Source organism: Palaemon carinicauda, chromosome 10 (assembly GCF_036898095.1).
Source record: "Palaemon carinicauda isolate YSFRI2023 chromosome 10, ASM3689809v2, whole genome shotgun sequence".
NCBI lineage: Eukaryota > Metazoa > Arthropoda > Malacostraca > Decapoda > Palaemonidae > Palaemon > Palaemon carinicauda.
This window is the reverse complement of record NC_090734.1, coordinates 15,608,767-15,617,598: the sequence shown is the minus strand read 5'-3', so window position 1 is coordinate 15,617,598 and position 8,832 is coordinate 15,608,767. Positions and strand designations below refer to the sequence as shown.

Here is an 8,832-nt window from a genome sequence, read left to right as displayed (position 1 = left end):
AATATGTAAACACCAGTCGATTGACGTAAAGCCATCGAATAACTATATCGTATTCCAGCTTTATCTTTTATCTTACCTCCGTGACACTTATGGAATATATGGAAAGGGTACAACACCAATAAATGATTGTAATTTACTTTAATCTTTTTAAAGCCCATTCCACTCTTATTTTGATTTCATTGTATTATTTCTGGTATCACTGAGACGTAAATTATTTTGATAATATTAGCTTCATGTTTGATATAGTTGTATGATTTGTTTGTATACGCCGATCTTCATTGTTCTCTCGGTAATTGCTTCTTTACATTGCCTAGCAAATTTTTGTTACGTAAACAGTTAGTCTATAGTTTTATACAGTGTAATGGAAGATTAACTGCAAGTAAATTGTCTATGAAATAGGACTGGCCAAGTAAGAGTCCTATCTTTGTAGTCAGCTTATCGGGTTTCAGAACGTCGAAAGTCTTGTTACTTTTCTAGTAAATTCATTAAGAAACGTTTGAATAAACTTTCAAAACGCAGTTCGGTAGATACAGCACTTTGCTTTGATATCTACCATCCATCCTTACGTAACTTATTCGTAAAGGGCCATTGCAGTCACTTCAAACCATAATTTAACCCATTTTTATAGTCGTCTACTTTACCTCATCTGAGTCCTCTCTGCCTTCTATCTTGTTCAAGGCAGTTTAACTACAAATTCTACAATTTATAAGCCAAGTTTTATTACCTCTTTCTGAGATTTCCAATGAGAAATCTAACTTTTAACTGTGGATGCTATTTGTGTGTTATTTGAATATTTTCCTTGTCTCCTAGAAGGGGTGAATGTGTTTATCGGGACAGCGATGTCTTTCTTATTACTAGCCCAATCTTTGGGTAGTTTGTAGCGCTACGGCCAAGCGTCCTAATTTGCTTATTATCGCTCCGACTGTTATCTTGTATAATAAAAAACATTTGGAAATGGTCTACGGATCTTAAATATGTTGTGTAAGGGGGGGGGGGGGGGCGCAGCCCCCCTGGGTAAGGACACGGGTTTTAGCATAGGTTAGGTGGGTTTTTTAAGTTAGCGGTTTCATTGTAGTGTATTACAGGGCAATGTAACCTAGGAAAACAACAACTTTTTCTTATAGAAAAAATTACGCTCTCTTCGAAAATGACATTCGTTCCCGTCGCAAATTAATAGTTTCAGAAATATATATACATCTATATCCTCCAATAATGGGGGACCCCCAGTGGGAACTCGGGGTTTTGGGTGGGGAAAACATACTGGGGAATCGATATATAAACGTAAAACAAGCCTTTTCTCCTCTATACATTACCTTCTTGAAATTATAATAACCGGAGGAAAATCCAAATAGTATATCTGGATAAACTTTGGAGGTGCCGTTACAAAGATTGTGTCATGAAAAAATACAGTAACCAGTGCTGCCAACGTCCGATGTAGATCAAATGTTATTTTGTGACCTGTCATACTACTAGGCTAGGTTAGGTGGGTTTGTTAGGTTCTGTGCCCTTTTTGTACTTTTTATATATTGAGTAAAACTTATATGGAGAAATTATTTAAAATACATATGGAAATATCTTGTTTCCGATTGAAATGAACATCAAATTCGGTTAATTCACGTTATTTACTATAGGAAAACAATTATATATCGTTTCCCAAGTATGTTTTCCCCACCCAAAACCCCGAGTTCCCACTGGGGTCCCCCAATTTCTGAAACTATTCATTTGCGACGGAAACGAGTGTCATTTTTGAAGAGAGCGTAATTTTTTCTATAAGAAACAGTAGTTTTTTTCCTAGGTTACATTGCCCTGTAATTCACTACAAAAATACCAAGTTAGCTTCTCCCGTCGTACTCGTAGGTAAGGAAACTGTTGTGTAAGGGGGGGGGGGGGGGGGGGGGGGGGGGGCACGAAGCCCTCCTGGGTAAGGATATGGTTTTTAGCATAGGTTAGGTGGATTTTTTAAGTTAGCTTCTCCCGCCAAAATCGTTTTTAGAACGACAGCCATAGATCAGAATATTCCCGTTTTATACGGGATCTGGCCGTCACCCTACAAATGCTCCCAATCTTTTTTCCTTATGGGAAAGATGTGCTTTACTATGATCCGATATACCATAATATAAAGTTATTTTATATTTTCTAAGTTCAGCCCAAGAAGGGGGCAAGCCCCCGGCTGGTGGTTGTGACCTGGGAACTACTAGGTTCGGTTAGGTTGGGTCTGTGGGGTGTGTATGATAGCGAGAGTGGTTGGGGGTGTCGTAGAGGGGGGCGTTTACCATTAGGTCATTAGGAAGGTAAGGACATGGCTTGTAGGTCAGGTTAGGGGGGGAAGTTTGGGTTAGTTGTTGTTCATTTTTCTCGGCGTGTCCCCATAAACTACAAAGGCTCTGATGGCCATACTCCATAACTTCCTTATTTTCAGTCGTATCGCTTAGAAGACGGCAGTTTAATGGGGGTCGCAGTTAATGTTAGCCACCCCCCAGTTATATAAGTAGGTAAAGACACAGCTTGTAGGTTAGGTTAGGTGGTGTTCCATGCATGTGTCCCTGTCAGTCATTATGCAAAGGTTCCTAAAGTACAGTAACTACTGTACTTTCGTAACCTACCAGTAGTGTTTTGGTTGTAAAAATATAGTTACAGACGGAACAACGTTTTTTAACAAAAAATAGTTATATATTCCTGTAGTAAATAATATGCTTTCACTGAATTTCACCTTCATTTTAACAGAAAATGACCGAAAACCCATTAGACCATCTAAGAACGGGGATATATTTTAGAAATCCAATTGTTTTTGCTCCTACGAGCTCGCTTCGCTCATGAAAAAGATAAACATCAAGCTCCTATGTAGTGGCAAGTGGCACATGCTGAGCTGCGCTCTCTAACCCCATTGATTATTATTTCTTAGGTAATTACCTTTTTATTTGTAGTGAAAATAAGTGTCATTTTCAATGAAAATGGACGTTTTTCTATAAGAAACCCCTGTCTTTCAGCAGAGAAGCTTTTTTTGTTCATGACTATTATAAGACCGTCTTGGGTGGTGGGATCAATGGGAGTCGGAAAGAAACGGGCCATTATTTTAAGTCTAGGCTGTAGCAAGTCATAGGATATCTTGCTCTCTTCATATAATGCTCATGATGCAGAGTTTATTACAGACTGTATGCACAATATCATATATGTACTGTACTTGAACAGGTTATGTGCATGATCCCTTGTGTAAATACAACCTTATCTGCACAATATTTGTGTCTGTATGATGTGTGCACAGTGCACCATATGAATTATTGTTACTGACATATGTACACGAGAGATTGTACACATAACCTGTTATATGCACTACATCATATATGTTATATGTATAACATAAATACTAAATAAATACTAAGATTAGTAACAATAATATCCCCCTGCCAAGAAAAATCAGTCTGAAAAACCTGAACAGTTATATTTTTTGAGCAACAATAGGCTAACAAACTATTGATGCAAAATTGTAGCCCTATTTTTTCCCCATTGCTTGGACCTTTTTGCAACCTCAGCTTTATTTTTAAAATTTTTCTTTATCTCCTATCCTTTTCAGCTAAGCAAGGGCTCTTGTAACTTTGTAGCCCACATAAACCAGCAGCTTCATTTTTATAATTTTTTGTTTATTTACTGGCGCTTCTGACCAGACACGAGGTCCTGCAAATTTACAGCCTGTGTAAAACTGCGGTTTTATTTCTTTAAATGAATATTATGTAATACTAAAACTTAAAGGATAAAAGTCAATTAGAGGCATGTGTATGATATACAGTATATATACATAGTATACACTGTAGTAATGTATGTGACCTGTCAAAAAGGGCAGCTAAATATTGAGTTATATATGCACTCGTCTCCCTCTCTTATCTCAGTATCACTACTCTCTCTCCCCTACCCGAGTTATGGGAAGGGCTGAGCATGACCAGAAAGAAATACTCGAGAGAGAGAGAGAGAGAGAGAGAGAGAGAGAGAGAGAGAGAGAGAGAGAGAGAGAGAGAGAGAGAGAGAGTAGTCATTTTCAATATTAATCTTACCCGATGATCATGTAGCTGTCAACTCCGTTGCCCGACAGAAATCTACGGACGGGATACGCCAGCGATCGCTATACAAGAGGGGGGTGTACTCACCAGCGCCATCTGTGGTCAGGTACTCCAGTACTTCTTGTCAACACCACCTCAATTTTTCCTCTGTCGTGCCGCCGGCAAGACCTACATGGATACGCTGTTGATTTTGGAGTCTTTGTTCACGGTTTTGGTGAAGTATTTGCTCTAAAATTTAGCCTTCGCTGTACAGGAAGCTTTTCCCTTAGCTTAGATAGCTTTTGGAATTTAATTGATTTATTGGTTAACGATCTTTGCTTTACTTTGGAATTCCCCCTTGACTGTTCTCTAAATTCAAGATGTCCGACCACTCTCAAGCTCCTAAAATTAGGCGATGTAGTGTTAGGACTTGTAATAGGCGTCTTCCGAAGGCCTCTGTTGATCCTCACACCGTTTGTTCCGACTGTAGGGGAAAATCCTGTCAGTTGGAAGATCGATGTGGGGAATGTGCTGGGCTTTCGGAATTCGAATTTAATGAATTCCTCAAGTATACGACTAGGTTAGAGAGGGAGAGAGTTAGGAGGAGTTCTTCTCGCTCTTTGGTTTATTCCTCCCCCCATGACCCTCAACCTTTTCCTTCCCCTGTGGTGGTGACCCCCGAACCTGCTACGAGTGCTCAGCCTGATATGACGGATATGTTGCGTGCCATTCAGGCTCTTGGTGATAAGGTGGAGTCTTTAGTTAGTGACCACAATCTTCTCTTGGCAGATGTCAAGGAACTTAAAGTGAAAAGTGCTGTGGGAAGTGTTAGTGCCAGTGCTGTGCCTAGTGTCAGTGTCAGTGTTGCGCATGAGGATACTTCTGTGCGTGCCAGTCGTCCTCCCAGTCCGGGACCTCTTGCAAGCTCCCAAGCCCAGGGGAGAAGCAACGTCGAAGGGCAAAAGGGTTCGGCAGGCCTTGATCGGCGCACAGTTGTATCCTCAGTGGTTGCGGGCGTATCTGATAGAGATCGTCACTTCCACTCCCAGACGATTGAGCCCTTAAATTCCTCGTCTGCGGAAGAAGTTTCCAGGAGGAAACGGTGGACCCAGGTCTCACGACCTCTCAAACGTAAGGTCCCGTCCGAGCTAGTCCAACGGCCCAGGTGTAGCCACTGGGCCAGTTCGGACTCGCCGCAGTCATCTGATGACTGCACACCTCCTAAGAGAGGTAAAGCGGTGCCTCAACAGGCCTCTGCTCCAACTTCTGTGGACCCCAAGTGGTCTATGCTGCAGACTATGCAGTCTCAGCTTGCGGCTTTGATGCAGGAGTATCAGGCAGAGAAGGTTAGCACACCTCCTCCTGCGAGCGCTCCTCCACCTCTGCGCAGTCCTCCCTGCCAGACGTATGTTCTTGAGGCTCCTCCTGCTTCCATGCGTGAGCTGCCGCATTGGGAGTTGCCAGGTTCCAGCGCTATGCAGCAACCTCCTCTACCCTTGAGGCAGGAGCCTCTTGCTATGCGGCAACCTCCTCAACCCTTGAGGCAGGAGCCTCATGCTATGCGGCAACCTCCTCTACCCATGAGGCAGGAGCCTCATGCTATGCGGCAACCTCCTCTACCCATGAGGCAGCAGCCTCATGCTATGCGGCAACCTCCTCAACCCTTGAGGCAGGAGCCTCACTCTGCGCAGCAACCTCCTCAACCCTTGAGGCAGGCGCAACCCTTGAGGCAGGAGCCTCATGCTATGAGGCAGCCTCCTCAACGCATGCAGCACGAGCCTCTTACCATTCAGCAGCCGCATTCTTCGCAGCATGAGCCTCTTCCCTTACAGCATGAGCCGCATACCATGCAGCATGAGCCTCATGCCTTACAGCATTCGCTTCTGACCACGCTTGCTCCTCAGACCACCGCAGAACCTCCCTCACCCCAGCCTCATGACTTTGTCATTGCCAGCCCTCAGTCTCTTCAGCAGAGGCATGATGATGGATCCGCAAGTGCGCATGCACCCGTTCTGCAGGATTCAGCCATTCAGCATGCCGCTCTACCGTTACCTCTCGCTACTCAACTCTCAGGCGATGAGGTTTCTGAGGATGAAGCTGCTCACCTGGATGATCCTACTTCTGATGTGGAGGGACACAAGTCTTCGCCACCTTCCTTAGACTTTCGTAAGGTCCTGGCTCTGTTCAGAGAGTTATACCCTGAACACTTCGTATCTGCAACCCCTCGTTCTCCTCCATCCGAGTTTTCTCTAGGCATGCAGCCTATTACGTCTGCCTACACCAAGCTTGTCCTCGCCAGATCATCAAGGAGAGCTTTGAGGGTTTTAGGGGATTGGTTGCAGTCCAAGCAGCAACTGGGAAGGACCTCTTTTGTGTTTCCTCCTCCTAAGCTGGCTTCTAAGTCGGGCGTCTGGTATGCCACGGGAGAGGAACCTGGCTTGGGGGTTCCTGCCTCTGCCCAGGCCGACTTCTCAAGTTTGGTTGACTCTCCCCGCAGGTCGGCTATGAGACGCTCGAAGGTCTGCTGGACTTTTTCTGATCTGGACCACTTGATGAAGGGAGTATTTCGCGCCTTCGAAATTTTTAACTTCCTCGATTGGTGCCTGGGGGCCTTAAGCAGGAAGACTGCCCCTTCTGACAAAGACTCGGCCATGCTGATCATGTCCAGTATGGACAAAGCAATTCGCGATGGTTCTGGCGAACTTGCGTCTATTTTTGTCTCAGGAGTCCTCAAGAAAAGGGAACATCTATGCTCCTACTTATCGACTGGTATCACCCCTTGCCAGAGGTCACAGTTGCTGTTTGCTCCTCTCTCCAAGTTCCTGTTTCCGGAGGAGTTAATCAAGGAGATGGCTGCGGCTCTTATCCAGAAAGATACGCATGACCTCATGGCCTCTTCAGCACGTAAGGCTAAAACCTTACCTTCCGTGCCGAGATCTTACCGCACCCCTGTGGCTGATACACCTGCTACCAGATTCATTCCGCCCTTTCGTGGCAGAGCCCCCAGTAGAGGAAGTACCCGTGCAGACAGTCACCGGGGCAAGTCCAAGAAAGGTGCCAAGTCCACGAAAAGCAAGCTTTGACTTCCTTCCTCTCCAGACAGCTGTAGGAGCCAGACTCAAGACCTTCTGGCAAGCCTGGGAGAGCAGAGGTGCAGACGCTCAGTCTGTCAAGTGGCTAAGGGAGGGTTACAGAATTCCGTTCTGCCGCAATCCCCCTCTGACCACATCTCCCATCAACCTCTCTCCCAACTACAAGGAGAAGGACAAGAGGCTAGCGTTACATCAAGAGGTGTCGCTCCTGTTACAGAAGGAGGCAGTGGTGATAGTCCGGGACCATCAATCCCCGGGCTTTTACAACCGTCTCTTCCTGGTGGCCAAGAAGACAGGAGGTTGGAGACCGGTGCTGGACGTCAGTGCGCTCAATGCTTATGTCACCAAGCAGACGTTCACAATGGAGACGACGAAGTCGGTCCTAGCAGCGGTCAGGCAGGAGGACTGGATGGTCTCGTTAGATCTGAAAGACGCCTACTTTCACGTTCCCATCCATCCAGACTCCCAACCTTTTCTGAGATTCGTCTTTGGAGAGGTTGTGTACCAGTTCCAAGCCCTGTGCTTTGGCCTGAGCACGGCACCTCTTGTGTTTACGCGACTGATGAGGAATATTGCGAAATTCCTTCACTTGGCAGACATCAGAGCCTCCCTTTATTTAGACGACTGGCTTTTAAGAGCTCCCACAAGTCGTCGCTGTCTGGAGAGTCTCAGATGGACTTTGGATTTGACCAAGGAACTGGGCCTCTTGGTCAATTTAGAGAAGTCCCAGCTCGTTCCTTCCCAAACCATCGTTTACCTGGGGATGGAGATTCAGAGTCGAGCTTTTCGGGCTTTTCCGTCGGCCCCAAGAATCAACCAAGCCCTGGAGTGCATCCTGAGCATGCTGAGGAGGAACCGATGCTCGGTGAGGCAGTGGATGAGTCTAACAGGGACTCTTTCATCGCTAGCCCTGTTCATCGAGTTAGGGAGACTCCACCTCCGCCCCCTTCAGTACCATCTGGCAGCTCACTGGAACAAGGATATGACGCTCGAGACGGTCTCTATTCCTGTTTCCAAAGAGATGAGGGCTACTCTAACGTGGTGGAAGAACAGCATTCTTCTCAAGGAGGGTCTCTCGTTAGCTGTTCAGACCCCCGACCTTCATCTCTACTCGGACGCATCAGACTCGGGCTGGGGCGCGACATTGGACGGACAGGAATGCTCGGGGACATGGAACCAGGAACAGGAAACGCTTCACATCAATTGCAAGGAGTTGTTGGCAGTTCATCTGGCCTTAATGAACTTCAAGTCCCTCCTGCTAAACAAGGTGGTGGAGGTGAACTCCGACAACACCACAGCCTTGGCGTACATCTCCAAGCAGGGAGGGACTCATTCGAGGAAGCTGTTCGAGATCGCAAGGGACCTCCTCATTTGGTCAAAAAGTCGAAAGCTCACGCTGGTAACGAGGTTCATTCAGGGCGATATGAATGTTACGGCAGATCGCCTCAGCCGGAAGGGTCAAGTCATCCCCACAGAGTGGACCCTTCACAAGAACGTGTGCAACAGACTTTGGGCCCTGTGGGGTCAGCCAACTATAGATCTGTTCGCTACCTCGATGACCAAGAGGCTCCCATTGTACTGTTCCCTGATTCCAGACCCGGCAGCAGTTCACGTGGATGCCTTTCTGCTGGACTGGTCCCACCTCGACCTGTATGCATTCCCGCCGTTCAAGATCATCAACAGGGTTCTTCAGAAGTTCGTCTCTCGCG

The 8,832-nt window shown here is 46.1% G+C and overlaps 1 protein-coding gene across 3 annotated transcripts in view; it reads left to right on the top strand.

Annotated features, from left to right (window-relative positions):
• The first annotated feature begins 254 nt into the window (after positions 1-254).
• The window catches only part of LOC137648602 (mitochondrial inner membrane protease subunit 1), a 31,529-nt gene continuing 22,951 nt past the window's right edge, over positions 255-8,832 (top strand). Inside the window, exon 1 of one of the 3 annotated variants that reach the window (XM_068381524.1) lies at positions 255-289. The gene's annotated coding sequence lies outside the window, so the exon portion shown is untranslated. Of the gene's footprint in view, positions 524-8,832 lie in introns of all 3 variants that reach the window. The other 2 variants (XM_068381522.1, XM_068381525.1) reach the window with 2 other exon arrangements.